At 31.5% G+C, this 7086-nt stretch overlaps 1 long non-coding RNA gene across 1 annotated transcript; it reads left to right on the forward strand.

The window, feature by feature from the left end:
• LOC112407144 (uncharacterized) lies at positions 1-6471 on the forward strand. The gene is made up of 3 exons (XR_003004690.1): positions 1-2029; positions 3242-3333; positions 5464-6471. It is a non-coding gene; the product is annotated as an uncharacterized LOC112407144 (long non-coding RNA).
• Positions 6472-7086: the final 615 nt, after the last annotated feature.

Raw genomic sequence — 7086 nt, forward strand, 5'->3', positions numbered from 1 at the left:
AGTTCCACTTGTGGGTTTTTTGCTTTTGTTGCTTATGCCTTTGGTGTCATATCCATAAAACAGTTGCCAAGATAAATATCAAGTACCTTTTCTTTGTTCTCTTTCAGTAGTTTTATGGCTTCAGGGCTTGTGTTTAAATCCTTGATCTATTTCAGGTTAATTTCAGGCAGTTTTTGGTGTAAGAAAGGGGTCAATTTCATGTAAGTATTCAGTTTTCCCAATCCTATTTATTGAAGAGTGTCTTTTCTACACTGTGTTGTCTTGGTTCCCTTGTTAAGAATTAGTTGACCATTTTTGCAAAATTTTATTGCTCGGTTCTCAATTCTCTTCCATTAGTCAACAGGACTCTTTTAATGCCAGCGCCTTACTGTTTTGACAACTGTATTTTGAAATCAGGAAGTGTGATGCCTTCAGCTTTGTACTTTCTCAAGACTGCTTTGGTGATTTGGAGTGTTTGTGGTTCCATATAACTTTATCTGTCTGTGAAAAAAAATGCCACTGAAATTTTTATAGGAATTACGTTGAATCTGTAAATTACTTTGGGTAATATGGACACTTTAGTGGTATTATTTCAGTTCAAGAATGTGGGATACATTTTCCGTTTGTGTCTTCAGTTTCTTTCATCAGTATCTTATAGTTGTCAGTGTATAGATCTTTTACCTCCTTGGTTAAATTTATTTCTGAGTATTTGTGTTCGATGCTATAAATCGATGCTATAAATGAGGTTTTCTTGATTTCTTTTTTAGATAGTTCATTGCTAGTTTATACAGACATAACTGATTTTTGTGTTGACTTTATAACCTGAAACTTTACTGAATTTGCTTCGTGTATCTATTTTTATTAACTGGATCATACATTGATAGTCTTTTCTTTTTAAACATTCTATAATAAAAACTTGTTAATCTGTCCATAAAAATATATCATTTTCATGTCCATTTTCTTGGTTTAACTTTATATAAACCCCCAAAGTGGAGAGAACAGTTATTAATTCCCAGTTTAATTGTGTTTTGTGGACAGTAAAGCCACAATTCTTAAGGGATTCCTATTCTAACATTAATGTGGTAGCTATGAACAGCTCTTCTGATTCTTAATCTATTGCGAATAATTACATATCCTTGCTATTCAAAGTAATCCAAAGATAATAGTAGCATCACCACCATCTGGAAGCAAGTTAACAGGTTATTAGCCCGATCTCATATCTACTGAGTCAGTATGAGAATTTTAACACAATCCCTGTGTGTTTTGTGTGCACATTACAGTTTGAGAAGTGTTGGTTTATATTACATTGCAGTTGCATCACTGTGATGATTTCATTTGCCTTTCTTTAGGTCTTTTCTAGGTTGTCGGCATTCAAACTTATTTTTTCTTCCGTAAATGACTCAGATTCTTTAAAATGGAGAAATGTGAACATTTTAGGGCAGTAGTTCTGAGGGATATTTGCCTCAGAAACACCCAAATGAGCTTTTTAAATACAGATTTTTGGACTTTACCTCAGGTCTGTCAATTTTCAGGAGATTATGGTTATCTTTTTAAAGTTCCACAAACAATTCTAATAGGTAAGGTACCCTAAGAACCACTGTTTATAGAAAGGTATATTAATTTTATTGGGTAATAATACCACTTGCAGTTTGAATTAAAGCGTGGCCAAGGACCACATTGCATCTTTTTCTCTCTTTCTTTCCTCCCTGCTCCCCTTTTTTTCCTTTTTTCTCTTTATTTTATTAAAGTGAATTCTATAAGTAATTTTTCTAGGCTATTCATTATTTGAATGCAAACTTCTTGTCAAGGTTTTTTTTTTTAAAGAAGATAGAGGGAAGGTGAAGAAAAACAGAATTTGTAACAGAACAGTGAGCTTTCTCTTAGTGTGTTTAATTCGAAAGTAATTTATGAGACAACTGATGATATTTTGGCATAACCGGTTTTGTTGGTTACTTGTTATTCTCCAAGGATAACAAAGCTGATGTAATTTTGAAGTACAATGCAGATGAAGCTAGAAGTCTGAAGGCTTATGGCGAGCTTCCAGAACATGGTAATTAATGTTAAAGTTATTACATTTCCCTGTCTTACAATAATATTAGCTCGTTAGTGTTTAGGTGAAGCAGTTTTGACAGAATTATCTCTTTTACATATTTTTTACATATGTGATTAAATTAGCTTTAAGTATGTATATCTTTCAAAATATTAATAATTTAGTAATAAATTGAATTCTCTTCCTAATAAATGTTCTTTTGGTGGGGAGTGTAAACGTTTATAAACTCTGGACTTGTATATAATATCTATTAAAAGTATACATTAGTTACAGTGTTTTAAACCGTTCTTAAGAGATGATCTGTCTTCAGCTAAATGAGGGCAACAGTTATGGTACTTGTATTGATTTTTATAGAAAACAATGTTCAGTTTAACTTAGCATAGTACTATCCCAGAGAGTTTTGTGGAGTGTGTGTTTTTAACAGATACTCCTTTTATTTCTTAAAGGGAAAAGTATTGCATTCTTACTGTAGTAAACTTGAAAAGATTAAAGTAAATTTCTAGTAACGTAAAAGAGGCAATATCTCACATTTTTAACTTGGAAGCTATTTTATTTGATTTACTTTATTGCATTGCATTTTATTATAAAATTATGAGATTTTTGAATAAGCATGAAATTTCTGATGAAATTATTGGCCTTTTAAGAAATAATAAGATATCTGTAAATCAGATCAATACTTTGTTACTTTTGTTGCTTAGGAATAAGCATGATTTGAACGTTTTTCTGACTGATTTGCTAAGTCTGTCCAGTGGTTAACACTCATTTGGTTAGTTATCCAATGGTTGGTGAAGTGGATGTTCTTAGGAGAAGTTTATACGTGCCAAGGGTAAGTTGTTAACGTGTACAAGCCCTTTTTGAAGCATACTTCAGGAATATAATAGCTACTAAGTTAGTGTAATTAGAGCCAGCCTGCCTTACTTATATTTTTTTGAACAAAATAAAATTATAGTGCATATACGCTTCATTGTAATGACTTTGCAGTAAACTTCTGGAGGTTTTAGTGTGAATTTGCTTTATGTGATGAGTTATTTGTAGGAAGATTTTTCTTCGAATGAAATGGTTGGTTGAATTGAAGACTACTTATAAGAGTCTTGTTGTATAGTTCAGTGTTTTAGTATTCTTTACTGTTTCAGTATTATTTCTTTTAGTAGGCAATCCACCTAGTAACATCTTGATTTTATATATATGAGTATATTGTTACTGTGTTTTTAGCAAAAATTAATGAAACAGATACCTTTGGTGCTGGAGATGATGACGAAATCCAGTTTGATGACATTGGAGATGATGATGAAGACATTGATGATGTAAGTAGTGGATGAACCTTGTGTTTTTTTGATTATTTTGTTTATGAAGGTAATCAGATCTTTACTTTTAATCTCAGAATGTTGAATACTTAAATTGAATATATTTTGAGACTTATCCATAAATTTGAATATTCATTAGTATTCAGAGACCCTTTAGTCAGACTTTTTAAACTTTGAGAAACCTTGTAATTCTTGAAACTCTTCTTTCTTTGAAAAGATCAGTTAGCTTTGACAGTGGGTACTCCATAATGATAGCTTACTAGATAAGAATGTCTACAGTGATAGCTATTAAGAAGTTTAGTGGACAGCTTAAAAAATTTGCCATCTCCCAAATAAAATGTTTGTATATTAAAAGAAGAAAATCATGTTTAAGCCAACTTGCTGAAGCATTGAACTTGCAATATTCTCCGAAGCCTTAAAACGGAGGTGTGTTGCCTGTGTATTTAGAGGTTGCATTATTTTATTTGTCATAGATTACTGTTGGCCAAACTCTTGGTTTGGAGTTTGTGGAAAAAGGTTGTTTTTCTTAGTAATAAAACAGTGAGAGCAAGAGTGTTAAATGCCTAACTGTTCTCCTGTTACTATGTTTATGTGAAATTCGCCCTGATTTTCTTGAAATTGCATGTTAAGTAATTGGGATGGTGGTATGGCTTACCACCATCAAGCTTACCTCCAGTCAAGCTTATTAGGCCATTTTTTTTTTTGTAACTCTGTATTAAAAGTGTAGTTTAGAAACAAAAAGTCCAAAAATATTAGTGTTTTATTGGATATGAAGGTGAAATTTTAGAATACCTAGAGTATTTGTTCCTGACAAAGATTGTGCAGAACAATTAGCCAAGTTTTTCAAGAAGAAAAGATTCACAATCTTTCAATCACCAACATCTTTATTAAGAGCATTTTCTGACAGAGAAATTGAATTTTAAATTTAAGTGAACAATCACCCAGAAATAGGAAATGAAAAATGATTAGAAAAATATTGTTCTAATGTTTTAAAATATTTTTTACGTTACACTTTTGCTATCAGAAGGTCCAAAAGTTTGATGTAACTGTTTCAGTTTGCATTATTTATTTATGATGCTTTTGTCATTGTCTGTTATATGTTTGTGATTTTAAATTATGTAAATGCTAAAATGAGCATCTCAAGTCTGCTAAATTGTGGCTGAAAAAAAATCAGTTAGCTGTGTTTTCGAAAAGTGAAGTCCCAGTTTTATGAATCAGAGTTACAAATCGGAAATTCTATAAACTGATCATATAAGAAGAAAAAATCCAGTAATTGAACAAACTCTGTTTAATGACATCTTTGTAGCATAGGTGGTCTCTAATGCTGACAACAGATTTCTTAGAAATGCTGTTTTCTCTATTTAACTTTTTGTTCAGTTTTGCCAGAGAGTTCTTGTGGCTCAATTGATACTTTGACAGTAGAACCAACAATTATTTTCTGTGGCAAGAATGTAAAATGCAACAGTTGTGTAGTATATTAACAGAGACTTGAACGTTTTGACAACTGAGCCGGAGTTGAGGGCTAGGAATATAACCAGAGCGAATGCTTGAATACCCAGCCACAGAATTAAGTCCTCTCTCAGAAGAAGAAGAAAACACATTTCTGGATCTATGCCAACACTTTCTTTGGTACTGTGTCTAAGCAGCCTTGTTGGGAAAGAAACTAAAGACAATGGTGATTAAAAGAATTTGTGTTATTTTGAATACTTTGGTTAGGTTTATGTTTATTACCTCTCAGTCCTACTTTTTCCAGAGTCATTTTGCCAGGTGATTTACTTGTTTCACTCCTATGATTAAGTTGACTCAGAAGAATTTGGTTTAGTACCACACTTCTGTCATTCTTAAGGGAATTATACTTCCCCATGTCTGTTCCTAGTTCCAAAACAAAAAGTCTCTGATCAGTAGCATGAAAGGAAAGAATGAGATGCTAAACTTTATTAAGAATAGGCTGCATAACATCGAATGTTCTCATAGAGATTTACTGACAACAGACAGGAATTGAGAAAAAATCTGGTTGGTACACGGAATTTTTGTTCAAGGATTTATTTTCCAGATAGTCTAAGGGGGTCCTATATGCAGTATTGTAAGAATTATTTTTTCCATTGATCTGGTGTTCTTTTCACTTAACAGATCTAAAGTGAACTCAAAGTTTCTGAGGATTGTTCTACACTTTGAATTTTGGTCATCACCTGTTAAGAAGAATAAAACTTCATTCAGCATGAATGCAGTTTAAGGCACACTGATTTATTTTCATTGTTTTAAAGTATTTATTATATTTGTATAAAAAACTGATGAAGCTGAATTATATTAAGTAAAATGTTAACACTTTGTTCTTCTAATGTGATGGAACTTAGGGGTAGAAGATCACAATATCTGCTGTTAAAACAGTGGGAAGAAAGAAAGAAGAAAAGAGATGCCTTCCCCACTGTGATTACTTTACTTCCAGTTAATGGATGTTTTGAATAAATTGCCTTATTATTGTAGACTGTGATAAGCCCTAGTTCCAACTAGTCTGTTTACAGAGTCTTTCTGTATGTTCCAGTTACCTAGATGGTCTCCTGAGATTTTTGATAAAATTTAAGGAAATTTAAGAAATCTGCATTTGAAGTCAAGAAAAGGGTCTATTTTCAGATATATGTAGCCATGTGTATTTTTATATACTAATTTTGGTAACTTGTGTATTCTTTTCATCATTTTATGTTGCCACCATCATAATAAAAGCATTTCCAAAATGCAGTTTTTAGAATACAGGTTTGAGTAGTAATTTTGAATTTTTAAGATTAGTAGTTGAAAAAACTGTATTCTAGGTAATACTCAATTTTATTAATGTTGAAAGTTTTGATGTATTTGTTGACAATGTTTTTACTCAAGTAAGACAACTTTTAATGGTAAAATAAGATTATTTACTATACAAAGTAGATTGTATATGTTTTTTCATTGTCAAAAGTCATACATTGTAACCCATAGTTTTGAGTTTTATGAAAAATTAAATTACAATGTATAAATGAAAATCTAATTTCATAAAAAATTCTATAAACTAAGTCTTTCTTAAACTATCCCTCAGCTGAGATAACGGAAAGGAAGGAACCACAGCTAAGAAATACAATAAAATGTTGCATTGAGTATATCTCGGCCTTACTTTGTGTTACTGGTGTATTTTTATGTGCGTTCCAATTTTTTTGTGTTTATATTTTACTAGGAGTTTAGATCATAACCTTTTTTAACGTTTTGTTTTGACGTTATCAACTATAGTAAGATGAAATTAAGGGCAAGGCTAATTAAACAGCCTCAGTTAAATTTTATACAACTTTAGTAAGAAAAGATTCATCAGGTAATTTGTGAAACATTTTTTGTCTGAGAATTTTTCAGCAGTGAAAATTAATATACAGGGAATACACCTTTACCTGGTTTCAGTAATATAAATATAACTAAGGGGGATAAAATAAACCTTCATATGGTTTCATCTCACTTTGCTCTAATTTTACTTCCCAAGTGTGAAAACTCTAGGTTCAAAATCTGAGGCCAGAATATATACATAATTAAATCTAAGAAGAAGAGAAGTTTCACAGATGTGGTTTGTGGTTCTTAATCTGTGAGTTCCTGAACACTTACCTAGGTGATGAATGTGTTTGAGACTAAGGACTAGTTTTTAATAATCTTAAGAAACAAGCTTGAGAAGGTGACTTAGTGGTTGTCTTCATGGGCAGTCAACTAGACTTTTGTACATAAAGGTATATTAAGTTTACATATCTT

The sequence above is a fragment of the Neophocaena asiaeorientalis genome, unplaced genomic scaffold (assembly GCF_003031525.2).
Source record: "Neophocaena asiaeorientalis asiaeorientalis breed wild unplaced genomic scaffold, Neophocaena_asiaeorientalis_V1.1 scaffold262, whole genome shotgun sequence".
Classification (NCBI taxonomy): Eukaryota; Metazoa; Chordata; class Mammalia; order Artiodactyla; family Phocoenidae; genus Neophocaena; species Neophocaena asiaeorientalis.